General features: G+C 40.1%; 1 pseudogene; it reads left to right on the top strand.

The window, feature by feature from the left end:
* The window catches only part of LOC110954377 (contactin-associated protein-like 4), a 163,012-nt pseudogene that overhangs the window by 127,546 nt on the left and 14,885 nt on the right, over positions 1 to 20,581 (top strand).

Raw genomic sequence — 20,581 nt, 5'->3', positions numbered from 1 at the left:
CTTTGCTGTGCATTTTTGATTAGGCAGCAGTGTGGGACCAGCAGTTTTGCTACTGGACCACGCACAAGCTGTTGGAGTTCATGCAGCAGTGCGAAGCAGCTGCAGACTGTATAACTAATAACAGTAAAACTCATCCTCAGAGCCCTTTATAACCCAACTGGCCGTAGGTGCTCAGAAAGTGACGAACTGTGTTAACAAGTGCAGCTGATATTGTCTGAGGAAAAACTCTGCCATGCTGTGTAAAGGAGATGCTACGTCCTTGTTTTCTCAACGCTGAACAGTAATTACCTTTGATAAATAACGTGCAGGAGAGCGGGCTGATAGTGTGGGTTAGGCAGTGCTTGTATGTGTGTAGCCTGCAAAGCTCTACCTATAGTGTAACAGAGTCGTTTTTACTTGACATTTTGACAGTCGTACACCTCATTATAGTCAGAACTGGCTGTTCACTTTTAAGCAGACAGTGTTTAAATGTAATTCTACCAAGTAGTTCAAGGCTGTGCAAGTACTTTGTCTGATGGTGCACTGACATCGGCACCGTTTCAGTTAAAGCATGAGGCTGATATTATTCTGTTATTCTTTTGTCATGAATGCATCTCATATAATAACCCAAAAGCCACCATGTGTTTGTACCCGACTTTGCTATGATATATGTGGCTTTCAGCCCCAAGTCAGTTTTTTCCTACTGAAGATGTAAATCATTTAAAACTGGGAACACAAATTTAAAAAAAACAAAACAAACCAAAAAAACCCACCACAAATGGCTAACTAATATTCCACAATATTTTTGCCCTGTAGTTTTTAGTGAGCCGTGCTCACAGAGGAAAGACGGTGAATTCGTTGGGACTATTTCCACCCACAGACAAAGCACATTTAAGGCTGCAGTGAATATTTACACAAACACGCTGTGTGTGGGACTGACTCAGAATAAACCATGTCAGGATTTGGCTACATGGAGCTACTTGTTAGTAGGATAGATTTATTGTTTCTTTTCCATGGGTTCTGTTGACAGCACCAAAATATTGAATATTACCAGCTGTATCCCTTTAAGTCAAAGTAGGCACTTTCTGGATGTTTTTTGCTCATGCTACAGTTTTACTGACTGCGGGCTTTCTTTTTTACTGGAGTAAAAAGGCTGCGCCTTTATGGGAACAACACAACCGTGGCTAGAAGTAGCAAGAAATTAAAAGACGTCTTTTGAGCATTATGACAAAGTCGTACTACCATGAATCATGAAAAAGAAAGAATGACGGCTACATTTCTTCAATTATTTATTTTACAAAAATTTTAAAAACTGGAACCAATATGTACAGAATTGTTTCAAGTGTCCACAGCTGTTGCCAAAACAGAAAAGACTGGTGGCGCTACACTATAGATATTTTACTGCTTAGATGTTTAGATTGTTTCCATGTTGTCTCCTCTTTGCTCTGTGCAAACGCAGCCTGTATCAGCCCAGGTTAGTTAAAAAGTCCTTGAATTTTTATTTCATAGCTTGCGAGTTGCACAGAGGAGCATAGAAATTTTGGATTTTCACTAAATCTGGTGCAAACAATTATATTGGCGAGTTTGTAAATCAGAGATGTCGAAAGTAGTTGATTTCTTTAAACTTTCTGTCAGAACGGCATGCCACAGATTAAAAAGTTCAAGAACCATAGGGAAATTTAAAATGTGCATTGATTCTGTTCCAGTTTGTGGCATGAATAAATGGTGTAATTATGGTGATTTTTAAAGATTACAGGCATGTGAGAGTTTGGATTTTATGGTTCAGAGGGTTAATGTCCCTTTTTGGTTATTGATTAACACCCCCAAAAAGTGATCTTTGTATATACATTAGATATTTAGAAATGTTGGGTTATTAAAAATAAATAAAAATTCCGCTTCCTGCCTTAAATGACGTCCATGTAGCTCCTCACTGCAGCTTTCTCTAGAATGTCCAGATCTATGAATTCCCTGCCTTTTTCCATCTGCCTCCAGCTTCAGCACACCAGCTCACTTTTGACTCTGCTCACACTTTAGCACTGTAACACGCACTGTTTGTCAGTAGCAACTTGTAATAGTGACATAATTCAGCCATGCATGTTTAACCCAAAATGGATTGTGAAGAAGAAGAATAGGAATCCCCAACCTGCAACCCTGGAAGTCTGATCTGTGTGTTTGAGACTGTCATCAGAACATTGATGTTGTGTGTCCTCGTGTATATCAACACCATATGAACAAGTTAACAAGGTAAAAAGTCTTGACTTTCACCAGAGGAGCTGAGACTCTTCATAAACATTTTCACTTTGCCCTAAAAATGATCAGTGTACTTAATTTAATGTCTTCCATGGACTTAAATAAGTTTATGCTGTAAATAAGTTTTATCTGTCACACCTGTGTTTGAGGTGATGAAAATCCATCCTGTATTATGAGGTTTCATCTTTCTGCAAATATTATGGACATTTGTTCATCTCCAAACAGATGTTTTGAAGGGAAAATCAACAAATAATGAGACTGCAGAGATGCAGAGAGATGGAGGTGAGAATTGACTGGCTGGCTGTGTTAAGCTAATAATCCTCGCTGGAGGAAGTGACCACGAGCTGTTGTCCTCGTTTGGACAGGGCTGTCCTGGTTGATGTTTACCAGAAATGCACGGAGATTCAAATGTCTGACTGGAAATGTGATTAAGGGGACTGGAAGATTGCTTTTTGAGAAGGTGTTTGGCAACGACTTGATTTACAGCAGGACATCACCATTTTGGCGTGTGTGCTTTCTTCCTGTAGAGGTATAGTTAATCCATAATGTTTGCAGCACATCCTCTGTGAACTTATAAGCCACAATAGCAGAAAGACATCTATGCTGCTACGGACAGTGTGTCCCATTTGTAATATATAAGATTGTCTTGTATAACATAATGAGACAGGATATTCCATGTGAATTAATAAGCCGTAGTATTGCCTTGGGTGAATTTATATGACACACAATTATTCTGCTTCAATGTAATTTACTGCAATAGGACAGAATTAATAGTATATACACACTGTACCACACATCTGTGCACGAGCTGTAGTTAATTGCACAATACCAAGTTGCTGCATTGTTATAGTGTCTGCATTTGCTTAAATGAACAAATATGTGTGTCACCGGGGCATAGTGGAAACCATACAGTATGCAGGGATGGAAGTCGCACTTGTGTGTCTTTGTGTTGTAATTCTAATTGGATTTTTTTCTTGACTGAAATGTTCTGTTCTTTCCATCCTTGGCAGCATGCTACTGAAACACTATAATCCTTGCGATGTAACTCTAACTCTGTTTTCATGCTGTACGTGCAGCAGACTGAAATCTGCTTTTAAATGTGGTATTTTGCTGCCAGGCTCACACTGTAAAGATGAGAGGAAATAATAAGAAAGTGATCCTTCAAATGTGAATGATCCATTTAATTAATCATAAACCAATAATCACCAATAGATGCACTGAAATCAGGGTATAAATTTTACATTTTTGTGTTGAAACAGAAATGACAGTAAAGCAGATGTGATTCTTACAGAACCTGTGGCCCACAGCTGCTTTGCAAAAGCTTCGACTTCAGTTCATTAAATTCTAGCAGCCACCTCAAGGCAGCAATACACATACAGACAGATGAGAAATCAAAGGAAAAGACTGAATCTCCGACCCCTACTCTGGAAGGATCTGGTGACTGTATCGTGCTGTGGGGGCACCATGTTGGGGTGATTTGGGTCCACTTGTCCCCAAAGAGGGAAGAGTCACTGCAAATTAGTACAAAGTTGTTTTGAGGGATCGCCTTTATCTAGATGAAACAATTCTATTCTGATGGGAATGATGTCTTCCAGGATGGTAGTGCCTCCATCCAGGGGCAGAAAAGGTCACTATAAGGTTTGAATAATATGTGAATCATCTGCTATGACCTAATGGTCACTAGATCTCAGCTATTGAAAACGTTTGGGAGAATTTGGACTGCATGTTTGACAGCACTCTCCACCACATCAACAAAACTTCAAATAAGGGAATATTTTTAAAAGAATGGTGGCCCACTAACTTGGGAAAGCAAGAAAAAGCGATTCTGGTGGCAGGTGAACCATTACTAATACAATTTATGTTGGTTTTTCTTTTAATTTGTCACCCATTTGTATCTTGATGTACAGTACCAGTTAAAAGTTTGGACACACCTTCTCATTCACTGGTTTTATTTGATTATTTTATGCATTTTAGATTAATCCTGCTGACATCAAAAGTGTTAATCTTCTGTATTAATCTACAATGCATAAAATAATCAAATAAAAAGCACTGAATGAGAAGGCGTGTCCAAACTTTTAACTGGTAGTGTGTGTGTGTGTCGTCTGTTTTGAAAAGTGCTGTGCCAAACCTGTTCACTGTGAGCACCTCTAATAAAGTATCTGTAACTGACACCAGGCTGCTCCATGGAAACCCCATCCAATAATACACACAGCACACATGCAGCATGTCAGATTACGGCAGCTCATCAATCATAGCCGGTGCCTAATTGCTTTCTTAACAACTTCCTTTTCGTCAAAACGTTTTTTTATTCATGAGAATTACAACTGTGCAAATGCTTTTGTGTCACATTTTACAGCATGCTGTGACCATTTATGATGTGATGCAGTAGCAGTGAAAGGGAAATTGCTCAGACAGAGGCGCCAAAATAAATCTGCATTATTTTTCATTATTTATTGCTATTATCATTATACAAGTCAAATTAAAGCCTACCCCGTTTGCCTTCTGGCTGCATATTTGAGCTGCTGCACCATTCTGCCAAAAATACAGTATATTCTTCTTTCCATTTGTTAGGCTGTTGTCACCAGGCATCACTGTGATTGGCACAGCTGTTTCAAACAGGGCCCTGGATTCTTTTGTTTTCTAACGCGATGAAGTGTGAATGTAAAACTGCTTAAATGGCTGAAATTCTGTCATGCAGGGTCTTTTGACTCCCACAGGAATTCTTTCTTTGGCAGTTCCTGTCCTTTGTTTCGTTCCCTTGGTCAAAGTTGGCCTCCCTCAGGAGGTTGTCACTGGTCTTTTACCCCACACTGCATTTAGGATTTGATCCTTTCTCCAAAGCAGCAAGATGTACTTTCTAGAAACGAGACATGCTGGCCTTTTCTCTTTAAATCATTATTAAATAGAAAGTTGCTGTGCATGCGTTTCATTCTGTGTAGTCCAATTCATCCAGACAGAATCATTTAGTTGTTGCTTAATTAAATTTAGAACCCTGCGTGCTCCTAATGTGTTGTCTATGTTTTATGAGTCTTGCTGCAAAAGGTGTCTTACAGAGGTTAGTGATTTTGTGGGCTGAAAAGCTGCTCCGGCTGAATATTTGAAGTCGTTCCAAACTCAAACTGAGAGTAATTCCCTGCCAATTCCAATCTGTGAAAACAATAACTGCCATGCATGGATATAAAATAAGACGTCGCCAGCTTGAAACTCCAGGAGAAATGTAATTTTGCCAAGTTTAAGCTCCATGTGAGGTTGCCATATTAGGATTTTAATTGTCAGGTGAAAGGAAAAATGGATTCTTCCTCTCACTTGTTGGTGAAAACAATGAATATCAGACACCAGATGGCTCATCAGCCGAGCAGTTAACCAGACAGAGCAGTGCTGGGCAGTGTCAGTGTCTGTGTCCTGCAGAGCAGACATGGCCTGGTTGTGCTGCACAGGCAACACGTGGTTGTCAATCACAATTTACTGCAGATGAGACAGAAAAATAAATAGATTTGCAATCAAACAGAGGCAGAATGAGAGGAGGAGAGTGGGGATTGTTGTTTTGAGTAGTTTGGGATAATTTAGCCTCCATTTTCCACCAACACTAAAATTAAGATCATCATTAAGATGGGTTCAGTGGTGTCCGTCAAATCTGGCAGCACTGATCGGACCAGTGTATCAAATATTATTTATTCTGTATTGGCAGGGGGCACTGCTTCCAGACAGAAAGGCTTCTTGGGCTGCATCCGCTCTCTGCAGCTGAATGGCATCACTCTGGACCTGGAGGAGAGAGCAAAGATCACCCCTGGGGTTCGACCTGGATGTCCAGGACACTGCAGCAGCTACGGCTTGCTGTGCCAGAACCAGGGTCGCTGTGTGGAAAAAGCCAACGGCTTCTCTTGTGACTGTCGCCAGTCTGCCTTCAGTGGAGCCTTCTGTCATGAAGGTACACACACACTGACACACTGGAGGCTTTCTGCAGTAAATACACAGAGCCAAATACTGGATTCATTGATTTTCTGCACTTTAACATGGAATAAATTATATTTTAATGTCAATGAAGTACAACTTTTCTCAACTCCATTTTTAGAAGAGTCGGCAAAGTGACAAAACCAATATCTAACTCATAAGATCTTATTAAAACCACATGAACTTTAATCATAGCTAAAGAGAACATTATGTTAGATTTGTGCATTTCTGTCAAATCTCCAGATCCAACAGCCTCCAGACTGACTGACTAATATTTGACAATCACAAACTGGAACAGTAAAAACCTCGGGGAAACATGATCTGATGTCATCTTAAAATGAAAAAGAAAGTCTTTCCTCAAGTTCAAATTGGCTCCTTCAGTTTTTTGTCCCCACAGTTGCTTTGACAGTTTAATTTTCTCGTGCATAGGAGATGATGGACCAGTTCAGCATGAAGTTCATTATAGGTCTGTACCAAGGGAGTGAGGCACATATATTCTAATACTGTAGTACTAAAGGAATTAAACAATAGTTATTATTCTAAAGCAGTTATAAAAAGCATTATATGTCCCCTACAAGACTATAATATCCCCAAACCAATAACAAACCAAGACAATATCAAGTTTAGGGCTGCAGCTATCCATTATTTTAGCAATCATGTATTCTATCGATTACTCTGGTGATTAATTGAGTAGTTGGATTCCACGCTTGGCTCATCAAAAGTCAGTGTGTTGTGCAACAGAAATAACCGTCCTGGCAGAACATGGACGGACTTCTGCGGTATGTTGCACATATATAGAATAAAGTCTAAGTTAACAAAGTTGAAAACCGCCTTCATACTTGTTCTTCAAATCTCTGACTGCGGTTTTAATTTTTGTCGAGCCGACTTACACAAAGAAAGTCTGACTATGTAGAACTATCTTCGTAGTTCAGCCTCTGATCTGCTAAATGCCGTAAACACGAGAAAAGCTGTGTCAGTTAAGATAAAAACGTCCCATAAAATTCAAAATCCCCTTCAAATTTAACGGTTACAGGTGTGGGTCTGTATAGGATGAAGTCTGGACCGTGGTGCACCAGTTAGTGACATGAGGTCTCATATATAGTGGATTAAACAAAGCCTCAATTCAGAGAATTTTATCTCAAGGAATCTTAATAATTGAATTGCTCGTATAACTCGGGGAATCATTTCAGCCCTAATCTAGTTGCAACTATAATAGCGATGTTTTCAGTAAAGACACCTTTTCGATACACCAAAATATGACAAAAGCCTTGAGAAGTAACACTTGGTGCTTCTCTTTCTCAGTATCAAATTCATCCAGTAGTAACTTATAAGTTTGTATCCTTCTGTTTACTTCATCATGTTATTACTCCTACACCACCTTATTCTTTTTTTTTTTAACTTTATTTCTCTCATACCGTACCAGTATAATATTTGTGTTTATTTGAACAGCAGCATGTTCTACTGCTTCTTATTGCATTTTCGTTCGGCAGCTCAGTCTGTGCATCTATCCACAGGCTCTCCAAATACAGAGGAGGAGATTTGTTTGCCAATTTGATCTGGCAGTCACAGGCAGTGGCATTAGTCAACCTGTCAGAGGAATAACACCTACATCACACCCACTGTAATGGAAATGTATGTGGAGGTCCTGACACAGAAGTGTCTCATTACTAAATATTTAGCCATTAAACTCATCATCCAATATTTTTGAAATAAGGTAATTGACCTGGCCTCTTTGTTGCTGTTTGTTTTCCCAGCACATACAATATGCACTTTACGGTGATATATCCATTTCATTAGCAGAAGTGTCGACTTTTTACAAATGATGTTGTCAATTGTAGCTAGAGAGCTCATTAAACTAGTTTATTTTAAGATGAAAGCCAAGACACTGAAGCTAGTTATCTGTGTAATACACGGTTAGCATGATTAGCAACTGATGATCCCTATAGTAAACATAGAAATAGCAGATGTTCTTGTGCTGCAAGTGTGATGTAAGATCAGACTGTTAGTGGTTTAGTTCTTAGACAAGCAGGAGAAATTTGATTTATGCTTTAGTGTTAGTCTGCTGAGTGGGTTTACATGCACAAGAGTATCCCAGCTAAGGGGGTTATCTTGGTTTGGATCATATTTTGAATACGGTGTTTAAAGAGAACACTTGTTAATAACATCTCCATATCCATGATAAATAAGCCAGTTACTGATTTATGTGTGCTGTTTGTGCAGGCATTTGTGATGTTTGTGTTTGAAACACAAACCACCAGTTTAATCTGACATCCCTCAAACTGTTAGCCTAACAAAAATTAGCTATGACTATTGAAAATCAGGTAACTTAGGCTCAAATCGGCTTTAGTATGCATAGGCAGTCGCCAGCAGTTAGAAACCAATATAAGATGTACACATGCTACTTTGTGCAATTTTCTTCTGCTTCACAGTACTTCAAATAGTATAATAAGTCTTCCTCTATTCACATTTCTGAAATCATGAGTGGATATACAAGCATAAAAACAGGATTCCTCAAAAAACTGGAGTCCATGTACAGTGCTGTAAAAAAATATTTGCAGATATCTTCTATTTGTGCCTTTTTGTCACATTTAAATGTTTCAGATCAACAAACTAATTTTATTATTAGACAATGTAAGCTAATACTGCATTCCAGCAGAAGAACATGATACCAACAGTGAAACATGGTGGTGGAAGTGTGATGTTCGGAGCTGCTTTGCTTCCACTGGACCCGGGCAACTTGTAGTAAGTGATGGAGCCATGAATTCTGCTCTCCATCAGAAAATCCTCCTGGAGAACATCAATCATCAGTTCATCATTTAAGCTCAAAACAGATGGGTTCTGCAACATGGCAATGACCCAAAGCACACAAGCAAGTCAATCTGTGAATGATTTAAACAGAAGAAAATTAAGGTTTTGAAGTAGCTGAGTCAAAGTCTGGAGTTGAATCCAAATCAGATGCTGTGGCAAGACCTGGAAAGGGCCGTTAATGTTCAAAAACCTTCTAATATGGTCGAATTAAAACTATTCTACAGTGAAGAGTGGGGAACATTCCTCCATGGAGATGTAAATGACTGATCACAAGCTATCACAAACATTTAACTGCAGTTGTTTCTGCCAAGGGTGACTCAATCATTTATTAGGGTTGGGGGGCAATTACTTTTTCACAGGGGTGATACAGGTTTTCAATATATCTTTAATAAATCATCCTTTAAAAAAATCGATTTTGTGTAAATATTAAATCCATCCATCCATTCTCTATACACCGCTTTATCCTCATTAGGGTCGTGGGAGGCCTGGAGTCTATCAAAGCTGACTTGGGGTGAAGGCAGGGGACACCCTGGACAGGTCGCCAGTCTGTCACAGGGCTACATATACAGACACACAATCACACTCACATTCACACCTACGGGCAATTTAGAATAATCAGTTAACCTCAGCATATTTTTGGACAGTGAGAGGAAGCCGGAGTGCCAGGAGAAAACCCACGTATGCACAGGGAGAACATGCAAACTCCATGCAGAAAGATCCCAGGAAGGCCAGGACGCGTACCAGGGATCTTCTAGCTGCAAGGCGAAAGTGCTAACCACTACACCATAAGTATTAGTTTGATTATCTGGAACATTTAAGTGTGAGAAATATGCAAAAATAGAAGACATGTAATGCTTTTTCACAGCACTGTAAATAGTCACTGATCCACAATGTTTCACTTTTAATGTTGTATGAGAAAAAAAATCTGGACAATGTGTTTGGTGCATCTCTATCCAGGATAATGAGTTCCATGAAGTTCAACCTCGACTTCCACACCAGCAGGTCTGTGCCTCTGTCTGCAGAGAGATTAGCAAACATTCAGTTGCCCCAAGGACCATTTCTGGTACAAAAGTTTCTGCATTATTTTTATTTTAGCTTTTTTCTGACAACTAGATTAAAAGCTAAAAGTCTAGAAATGTAGCAACTTTTGACTCGTTTGTTTGATTCATGTGAACCAAAGCAAACTGAGACCGAGCATACCCTGATGCTTTACTGATGAGTACAGAGCAAACATCAGCAGAGCCAGTTAGCAGACATTCAACTGACCCTTACCATCTGAAGTGTTCACTGTCTGCACAGCCTCTTGATACTCGTTTTGAGTGGGTCATAGTGAATTTATCCTCTGCTGCTGCTCAAGCAGTGGAAGTACTGTAAAGAACTCTCGTATCTCTTCTGCATCTTGTTGGACAGAGGACAAGTAAACATCAGGTCAAGTTCAGTCAGTGCTTCTGAAATACATTACGCAGTATTGAATAAGAACAGTTAAAACAGAATCTTCCCAAATAACTCACAAAGTGAGACTAGACACCGCTTGATTAAACTTTTCTTTTTTTAAAATATGGATTAGGTAAATGCTTTACAATGGTTGTTTTACACAAATTAATCTAATGCTATAGCCTTTTGCTAATAGAATGTATTGTTTTTCCAATTGTAATACTATTGCATTCACCATACCAAAACAAGCAGGGATATTAGTTTTATGTTTGTCTGCTAGATTAGTTTGTTGTTCTCTTCTTTGTCTGGACTGGTCATGGACAGTTTGACAAGACACTGCAGAGTCAGGGGACTTTGGGACAGCAGAGAACAAACAAGAGCCTCAGCCAGATATGAAAAAAGGCCTGGCCACTAGTCCAGGCCTGTCAAATTCAAATTTATTTCAGTCTTGTGTGTTTTCCATTTATGTCCCTATTGTGCCTCTAAATACTGCACTATCTTGGCTCTCTCTGCCTCTGTTGTAGAGGAGAAACACCTTTTGGTGGGGAAATTAGCATGAGCTCCCTGCAGCTTCCAGAGAGAGCTCATTCTGACATGAACCATTTCAAAACATTTGTTTTCCATTTGGCTAAATCTTAACAGAAATTATCCAGCCAAAACGGACATTTTTCTAACTGCAGTGGCTTTAAATTACCATATACAGAGCTGAGCATTCAGTCTGGCCGGCCTTGGGCTTTTCTTTGAGTTGATTTTTGAAGGTGAAATGCCATCTTTAAAACTGCAACACTGCAGATTGATTAGTTGTAGTTCCACTGCTGGGATTCCTCTCATCCATGGATTCATGGCGGTTTTTCCAGTCTGACATGAGCAGGCCTCACTCCTGGCAGCAGTTTGTCTCCTCTTTCGGCAGCAGAGCAGTGAGGGTAGGAACACCACCTACCATCAGTTTCCCACCATATGTCGTCTTCAAGACGTTCTGTTGTCTTTCTGCCTCCATTCCAACAGTGAAAGTCAACCGTACATGTGTTAGCAAACCGGCGTGCATAGTTGAATATGCCAGCAATTAGGTCAACCACCAAGTATACCTAGAGGGAGAACCCCAATACAGTTAGCAAAATGTCTGTTCCAGTCAGCTGATTTTTATGTTTAAGTTTGGTGAGTCTGAAATTGAACATTTTAAAAGATTAATGTAAACAGAAGTCTCTGCAACAGAGGTGAAGAATGCAAAGTTAGCATTGACCCACAGAGCCACAACAGCCACAGTATGGGAAATCTACTGGGGTAAAATGAACCTCAGTTCTTATTACTTATTTAGGTTTAGGGACAAAAACCATGATCTTTGTCAAATATTGGAAAAGACAAGTGACTAGAAGCATGCAACAAAAATTCTTGACTTCTTTAAGTCATAGTGTTCCCCTGGTCTTAACTGAAATCCACTGCCTTGGCACGATCCAGGATCTTTGCCGCGGAGATGAGGCAGCTCCATGCCATAGTGGTCAGCACCACCCGGAGCCCACGGAGCTCCCCTCCGCTAGATCAGGCACTACTGCTGGCACAAGAACCACCACCTACATGTGGACACGTGTCCAGTACCGGCGCCAGCCTCTCTCACCTCCACCTAGAGGTGCCAGCGAAGCACTTCCCAGCTCCAGATGGCGGCGTTGCTGGCTTGCCTCACCTGTCACCACCTCCTCTGTTCAGTCCCACAACACTCATTACACTGGGTAACAAAAAAATTTTTTTGAAAAATTGTCTAGAGTTTTTTAACTGATTTAGGAGGATTAAGTAGCGCTTAATCCGAAAATGACATCCGTTTTACTCTATCAGGTCAGGTTTTGAAGCTATACAGATTGGTTGAAAATCTAATTTTTTGCCCAAATCAAATACACCTCTGTGTAGTTAACGGCTGAGTTATGCCAATACTTCTTATCTAAGAATGCTTTATTATTACAAAATACACATTTGAGGGAGGGCTGCACAGCGGCGTAGTGGTTAGCACTTTCACCTTGCAGCGAGAAGATCCCTGGTTTGAATCCCGGGGTGGGCCTGGGATCTTTCTGCATGGAGTTTGCATGTTCTCTCTGTGCATGTGTGGGTTTTCTCCGGGTACTCCGGCTTCCTCCCACAGTCCAAAAATATGCTGAGGTTAATTGGTTACTCTAAATTGCCTGTAGGTGTGAATGTGAGTGTGATTGTGTGTCTGTATATGTAGCCCTGCGACAGACTGGTGACCTGTCCAGGGTGTCCCCTGCCTGCGCTCAAGTCAGCTGGGATATACTCCAGCACCCCCCGCGACCCTAATGAGGATAAAGCGGTGTATAGAGAATGGATGGATGGACGGACATTTGAGGGATCACTTACTGCTATCAATGAACAGTCTCCAATCTGTGGGGTCATACTTTGGCACCCCTAGCTTGTGCAGGAGACCCGCAATGTCTGAACAATGCGCCAAATCATTCTCCTCAGAGAAAAAACAGAGGTATTCCTGGTGTCTGTTTCTGTAAAATGTTATGCGAGTACTGTCTGTAAGAAGGTTCTTTTCCTTCAGTCGGGAAGCCAAAAGCTTAGATCACGAACTAGATCATTTAGCTCTATTTGTGTGAAAGGATGTGGAGCATCATCATCAAGAAACATCTGATCCTCTTGATCTTCATGGTCACTAGAGGAATCTCCCTCACTAATATCTGGAAGCTCTCCAAAGACAGGTACTGGGATTTCATCACAGTGAGCTACAGGATGACGTGCTGATTGAAGATCAGGATATGTAAGGCTGCCCCTGTTCTTTCTGTTAATCCCAGTTACATCTACAGCACAGAAGTAGCAGTCAATGACATGGTTTGCTGGTTCTCTCCAAACCATGGGAACTCCAAACTTTAGACAACTCTTCTTGCCCTTTGTCCATTGACGCAGATACTCAGTACATGCTTTGCACATCATATGTGGGGCCCAGGCTTTATCCTGGTCACCAAGCTTTATACCAAAATAGGCATTACAGGCACACTTTATGAAGCTTATAACAGAGTTCCTGTTAGGTGCCAATGTGTATTCACCACAGATGTAGCAGAATACATCAGGTTGATTTTTGCAAGCTCTTCTGCGAGAAGCCATGGTATTCACCTATGTGCAAAGAATAAAAATAAGTAATTTACTGAAGATATTTCAAGAAACAAAAACTGGGTATCATCCAAAACAATATACGATAGAGATATACACCAAAAATATAGTGATTGTAAGTTGTAGATGCGTAAACAATAAAGCAATCATACGCATATATATAAAGAAAAGGTGAAAAACAACAAATGGTCATAGTTAAAAAAGTTGACCTGATAGAGCAAAACTAATGTTATATTTGAATTCTGCACCCCAAAATTATGTTAAAACAGCTTTAAAACCTCAGACAATTTTTTTGTTGTTGACCAGTGCGACAATATTGTCAGGGATATCCGTTTCTTCAATGCTACCGCACGGTGTTTTCCTGGTGCCACCGTTGCCATTATCCTGGACAAACACCGACACGGCCTGGCCACAGTCTGAGCTGGCTAAAAAGGATTTTAAGAACCTCTTCAACCTTCTGGAAAACTATGGCAAGTCGGTGTTCATTAGCAGGCCCATACCGACTGACTCGCAGTCCCAAGAGTTTCTCCAGACTCCTCAGTTTGGTCCCATTCTTTTTAATCTTTACATGCTGCCTCTTGGGGACATCATCAGGAGACACAGCATCAGTTTCCGTAGCTACGCTGATGATACACAGCTGTTCATTGTGTCTCCCAATGACACAGGGCCAATAGATACCCTTTTTAACTGTATTTAAGACATAAAGTCATGGATGGCAGTGAACTTCCTACAGCTCCACCAGGACAAAACTGAGGTTTTAGTCATACATCCTGAAGGCCAGAGAGAGAAACTTTTATTAAAGATTTTTTTTTTTGGGGGGGGGCTGTCTCCGGTCTGCTGCTGGGGGTGCTGTCCGTGGATCCCTTCAGCCCAGCTGGTTTGGGAGACTTCCCACCTTGGCGTGGGAGTCCCCCTGTTGGTTGGGGTCTGGGGGTTTGTGTGCTGCTGCCCCTGGCAGTCATGGTCTGCCACTCCTCTCAGTGTGGATTGCCCCAATGGTGGCGTTTTTCATGATCCTCAGTGCCGTGTGTGTGTGTGTGTGTGGTTACATGTATATATGTACATATTGAGGGTGGGAGGGACAAGTTTATTTGTTTCTACTTTAATGTTTTTAAATGGTGTAAAGCAGTTTGTGTTGCATTTTTATTAAAATTCTTTTACTGTCTACCAAATCTTTATAGCTGTGATACAAACTCGCCTGGATCACCGCCTTATTGCATATGGTTAAAAAAAAAAAGTTGCATTGTTTGCCATGAAAGGAGATTTGGTGCAGCAGATTCACAGGATATAACATTATTTTATAGGAAACAAGTAACCGTAACCACTGACACCTCCCACTAATTTTCTTTTTACCCCTCAGAGGTTTCAGCGAGCTTTAAGTCGACAACATCTGTCACCTACATCCTCAAGGAGCCATATGAACCGAGCAGGAACAGCAGTGCCTTGCCTTCATCCATCTACTCAGATATCACACTTAGAGCAGAAAACGTCTCGCTGAGCTTCAGGACCAGCCAGAGTCCAGCCCTACTGCTCCACATCAGCTCCTTCTACAGAGAGTACCTGACCCTGCTCATCAACAAACATGGTGAGGACACTCTGATGGCTTTGTTTTGTTTAGACGAGATGGCTTATTTTTAATTCTGCATCCCATTTTCTCATCTCGTTGTTCCTGCAATTACTTCAGTTCAGCCCTTCCTCTCTTCTCTCCTGTTTTCTTTCCCCCTCCCTCTGGATTCAGTGTGCCATCGTCTGCCACCTCACTTTGTATGCAGACAGTTGAACGGTGTCAGGTTCATAGAAAACATTCAGTGCAGTTACTATTAAATGATAATTCTGTTCTCAGTTTTCCTCCTTTGCTTGTTGTGACATTGTGGTTATTTGTTGAATTCAGATTTTTGATCACTGAAGAGATTTACATGGGTTCAGTTAGGGAACAATTCACACATGTCAACATAATATCATAGGATTGGCTATTATCCAGTGTCTGTATTTTGTAAGCGACATGACATATTTGAAGCCAGTGAAGTAGGGCTCAGTTGTTAAAGATGTCTTTTGTAATGTTTTTAACATAACCTGCACTCACATAGCCAAAGAATACAAACCTTTGAATAAAAATATCTCAATCCATTGTCTATGAGCCAAAAGAAATATACTTCTATTTTATATCACTGTTATAAATATATCCCGCTGCTATTAGAGGTATCATTTTGCTCTTTTTAATGACCGAGGAAAAGCAGACACATTGTGGGTACTGAATAGCTGATCAAGTCATCATCACAGATCTGCATTCTTGCTGTAGAATCCAATTAAATCCCAGAGAGATCTTTTCTTGGAGGCTGAAAAAAGGCTTTCCCTGCGTTTCTGAAGCCTCAGCTGCTGCACACAGAAAACTTTACTATCTCAGTCACTCACTAAGAGCTTTAAACACTCTGTGCCCTCTCCAAGACTGCTTATATTTTAGAGATGTGGCCTTGTGATAAGAGAATTGCTCTCTATTAGTGTGCATTTAATTAGAAAAATAGGATGGCGTATTAAGTATTATGTGTTTGGATTTTTAGGAAATATTATCATTTCTTTTCATCTGTAAAGTCTGCATAAATCTCAGAACATTCAAATTATCTCAAGGCTGTGGATTTCAAGCGCAAGACTGTAAAAAATTGGTAAATTAATTTTATATCGTGGAGTGTTATCCTTAGAGATAAAACACTAATCCTCAATCTATTAAATGGTTTGTAGCTTCTCATTTCAGCAGCTGGTATCTTGGAACATTCAGCTATGTGACGTTAAGTGTTCTTTTTTTGAAGGAATGAATATACGTCTACTAAGATGTTCACAGCCAAAGATATGACATTTTCGCTTCAGGGCCCCGTATTGTGCCACTTTACAGCAAGTTAATGAAAGTTTCACATGTCCCCACAGTGTGTCTTTCAGTTTTCTTGCTCAAAATGTTTTATTTCACTGTGACTGTATAATCTGTGGTTTTAGGAATGTTCTAAATGGGCTGTTTAACTTTTAAATCCAGTGAACTGCTGCTGTTCCTGCCCCCTTCAGGAAGAACACACTTAACCCAGCCAGAGCTGTTTGTTTAAAGATTAAAGCAGATTAATGTCTTGTATTATTTTTGCAGTGGGTTTCACTTTGTTGTTAGTGGTCCTCACCAGCAGCTCTTTTTAAAACCTGAAGAAAGAAAGGTTCTTTCAGTTCAAAAATAAATAAGTTTTTCAAGAAATTTTTCAAGTAAGTATACAGTTAATAGTAATTTACTGTCTGACCTCTATAAGTCATTTACAACTCTACTCTTCTTCACATTTACATAATGAAACACATCTGTGTATAAAAGGTAAAGAGCACAGGAAAGGTTTAGAACTTATTTTATTTCATATGAATTTGCTAAAATCAAGGGAAGATGTCTAGGCTTGTAGTGATACTCCAATATCTCATTAAAAACAGAAATTCAATCGACTACTTGGAAGGGAGGGAGGAAGAAAAAAGTCCAGTGCTAACGGTCAGTGATACAGCACGTTGGTTACTTCCTCAAAGTCCACTGACAACTTGTAAACATCACTTGATTGTCGCACTCTTTAAACCATCATCATAGACGTGACTGGCAACACTTCTCTGGAAGCCCAACTCTGCCTTAAAATCGTGGCACCTGGAAAAGACCCTGGCCTGCACACAGAGGAACACAGAAGACTGAGATTGTGCTGTTTGTTGATGTAGCATCTGTGAACCACAGAGTGGAGGCACATTCAGACACAGCTGCCTTCAATTAACACCTGAATCCCAGCCAGTTACAATAGTACATCCAAATATTTAATGTTACGCTAATATGGAATCAGAAAGGAGCTAGACTAACAGAACATGGCTCTGATAGGTATAACAGAGAAAACACTGTTAGGATGGCAATTTGATTCTTTCAACAATCTTTCATTAATATTGGGGCAGGCTGTGCCTCGGGAGGTGGGTTGGCTACTAATCATGGGGTTGGAGGCTGGTCACCATAAATGAAAACAATCAAGGATTGAATGAAGGTTTTATTACATCTCCGTGCTTGTGTTTTTTCCCTGATTTTTGTATTGTTTAATTACTAGCAGTATTTCATCCAGTACATTCTTTAACAACTCTGCTTTAGCTTATTAATTGCTACTTATGTTGGTCCTGGTGCTGTAAGATGGTCCTGACATTTTTGGGTCTATTATTAAACTTGATCCAGTGTGACTTTTTTTGTGTATTAGTGTTGTAGTGTTTTGGATTAGCTAATGCTGTTTTATCTGATTTTAAATTTTGAAATGTAGACACTACTGTTCAAAAATTTGGGGCCAGACAATTTCATGTTTTCCATGAAAACTCACACTTTTATTCATGTGCTAACATAATTGCAAAAGGGTTTTCTAATCATCAATTAGCCTTTCAACACCATTAGCTAACACAATGTAGCATTAGAACACAGGAGTGATGGTTGCTGGAAATGTTCCTCTGTACCTCTGTGTAGATATTCCATTAAAAATCAGCAGTTTCCAGCTAGAATAATCATTTACCACATTAACAATGTCTAGGCGGTATGTCTAATTCATTTAATGTTATCTTTGTTGCTTTTCTTTCAAAAAATAAGGATATTTCTAAGTGACCCCAAACTTTTGAATGATAGTGTATGCTTTTCTTTCATACATTGTCTTCTGCTGTCCATAAGCCTGTTCAAAGTCATCTTTTGGCAAGAAACTTAATCCCAAGTTGCCCCCACACTTTACATGTCGACACTGGTTTGCCTATATATGTGTGAATGGATGAATGAGCTATCTGTTATGAAGTGCTCTGTCAATTACGTAACATAAGTGGTGTTTAAGTGTAGACTGTTTACTGTTTCGAAAGACCTGATATTTCTTACTGATTGTGTTCATGTTTGCATCATAGAATACAGTTCAATTGTTGTTTCGTATCTGTAAAGATGAGCTGGAACTGAGGTACAAGTTGCACAGCAGCAGAGATGTGGAGGTGCTGAGCAGCACAGTCGGCACCTTGGCTGATGGACGGCTGCACACGGTGACCATCAGGCGGCTGGCAGACACTGTCTCTGTGCAGGTAAACACACACAACACATATTTCACACTGTGTCACACATATCAGGGCTGTTTTTAGACAGAGGCAGGCTAGACTGTCGCCACTAGCTGGGAGGGCATCAAAGAGGCGGAATTCTCTACTGAGACTAGTCTGCAGGTGGACTCGGAGCCGATGGGAAATATTGTAAACAGTCATTTCTTTAATTGAAACTGCCATTCTGTCCCAGAGGTTTATTCTTTTGCTACACATGAATCATGTATAGAGATATTTGCATTATCAGCTTGTCTATGTCCTACGCAGGCATACCATAATGTGGTCCAGTTTTGGAGAAAATAGTATTCTGTTTGTTTCAATGTGTCTCAAACTTATGTCAACAGAAGGAAGACATAAAAAACAATGCTCGCACCCCGAAATGAAAATTCAAGTAAGGATGTGTTGAGCGACTCCAAAGGAAGAACATCAGGACCCAGATTTTAGATACCAGCTTTTATGTCCAAAAGTTTGCTCTTTGGGTGACAGCTGTCTAAAACACCTCATCGTTGAAGAAGTCATTTTAATTTACAAGCAACGAAATATAGAAGTTGCATCTACTGGTTTCACCTAATGATATGAGTATCACAAAACAGTCATCAAATTATCATATTGTTAAGAATATATTAGATTATTTTTAAAATCTACCTTGAACAGTTCATTCCCCACAGGGGTGCTAGAGGATATCTTGTCTCGAGAGCTAAAATATTCAAAAACTGCCCTGGCCACAAGGATGCTTTAGGAAACCTGCTAGAATACACTTTCATAAATCATGCGTTTTCTCTCTATTCAAGCTACTTTCTCTTCTTTTGTTTTCTATGGCTCTACCTAACTCTCAAATGTCTTATTGATAAATGACACTAAATCCCCAAATCTCTGTGTTTGCCAGCAATACATCACAATTGTGTCTTTTTCTTTTTTCTTTTTTTTTTAAAAAAGAGCATCTGTGTAAGAGATATTTACTCCCTCAGAATCTGCTCCCCTTAGTCTTTTCTGCTCAGCTACTCTGAAGCAAAAAGACAAAACAAGTCTTTGGGTTTCCAGCTTTGGGGCTGCTTCTCATTTGAATATGCAGATCAAACTAGAGGTTGAGCCTCTGGCTAAGTTCATGTTCAATTGCTTGTTTCTGTGCAGCTACTTGTCGAAGTTTCTTCACATAGCAGTCCTCATTTAAACATTTAACGTAAAAGTTCTGTCCTTGGCCGTTTGTCACTGTTATCGGTCTCTGCTTGACATGTATAATCTTTCAGGTTGACCACAATGCCAGGGAGGACTTCAACTTAACAGCTGATGTGGAATTCAACGGCATCAAATCACTGACTCTGGGCAGAGTGCGCGGTAAGTGAGGCTCTCTTAGACGGACTCATTTAAATAGCAGCACTGAGATGTTTGGCCTCGTGCGACAAAATACTGTTCTGGAGCCTTCTGCTGTTTTATATTCATCCTGCTGGTTGGACCAGAGGCAGAGCTGCAATCTGGGCAACAGCTGTGGTGCTTTTAAAACAAGTTGACATCCATATTGAAATGGTCTCACCGAAAGCACTTTCCTATAGAGATGCAGAATGACAACAATCTGAGCAATGACTAAAGGTGGAGCCTCCTTCTTAAGACGCTGTTATGTGGCATTAGATGCATTTTACAGATAGGTAAAGTGTTTGCGTAAATGGCACAGTTTTTTCACTAATGCAGAAGCTCAGAAAACACAGTATATGTTTGTGCACCTCGATCAGTGTTATTGCAGCAGTGAGTAATACAGTCTTTATATCTGCCGAGCTTTGCAGGGCTTCAGACAGCTGTAATGGTAATAACTTCACAAAAGGTCCTTCACTTTGTATGGTAATGAGGAGAGATTGAAAAGAACAAATTACTTAGAAGATTGGAGTCAGCACCCTGCGATTCAGCATAACAACCAATAAGTCTGAGCTGCTGTGGGCGGGGTCACACTAAACCTGGAAGT

The sequence above is a fragment of the Acanthochromis polyacanthus genome, chromosome 4, assembly GCF_021347895.1.
Source record: "Acanthochromis polyacanthus isolate Apoly-LR-REF ecotype Palm Island chromosome 4, KAUST_Apoly_ChrSc, whole genome shotgun sequence".
Classification (NCBI taxonomy): Eukaryota; Metazoa; Chordata; class Actinopteri; family Pomacentridae; genus Acanthochromis; species Acanthochromis polyacanthus.
The sequence above is the reverse complement of the archived record's forward strand: the minus strand, read 5'-3'. Positions and strand labels throughout refer to the sequence as shown.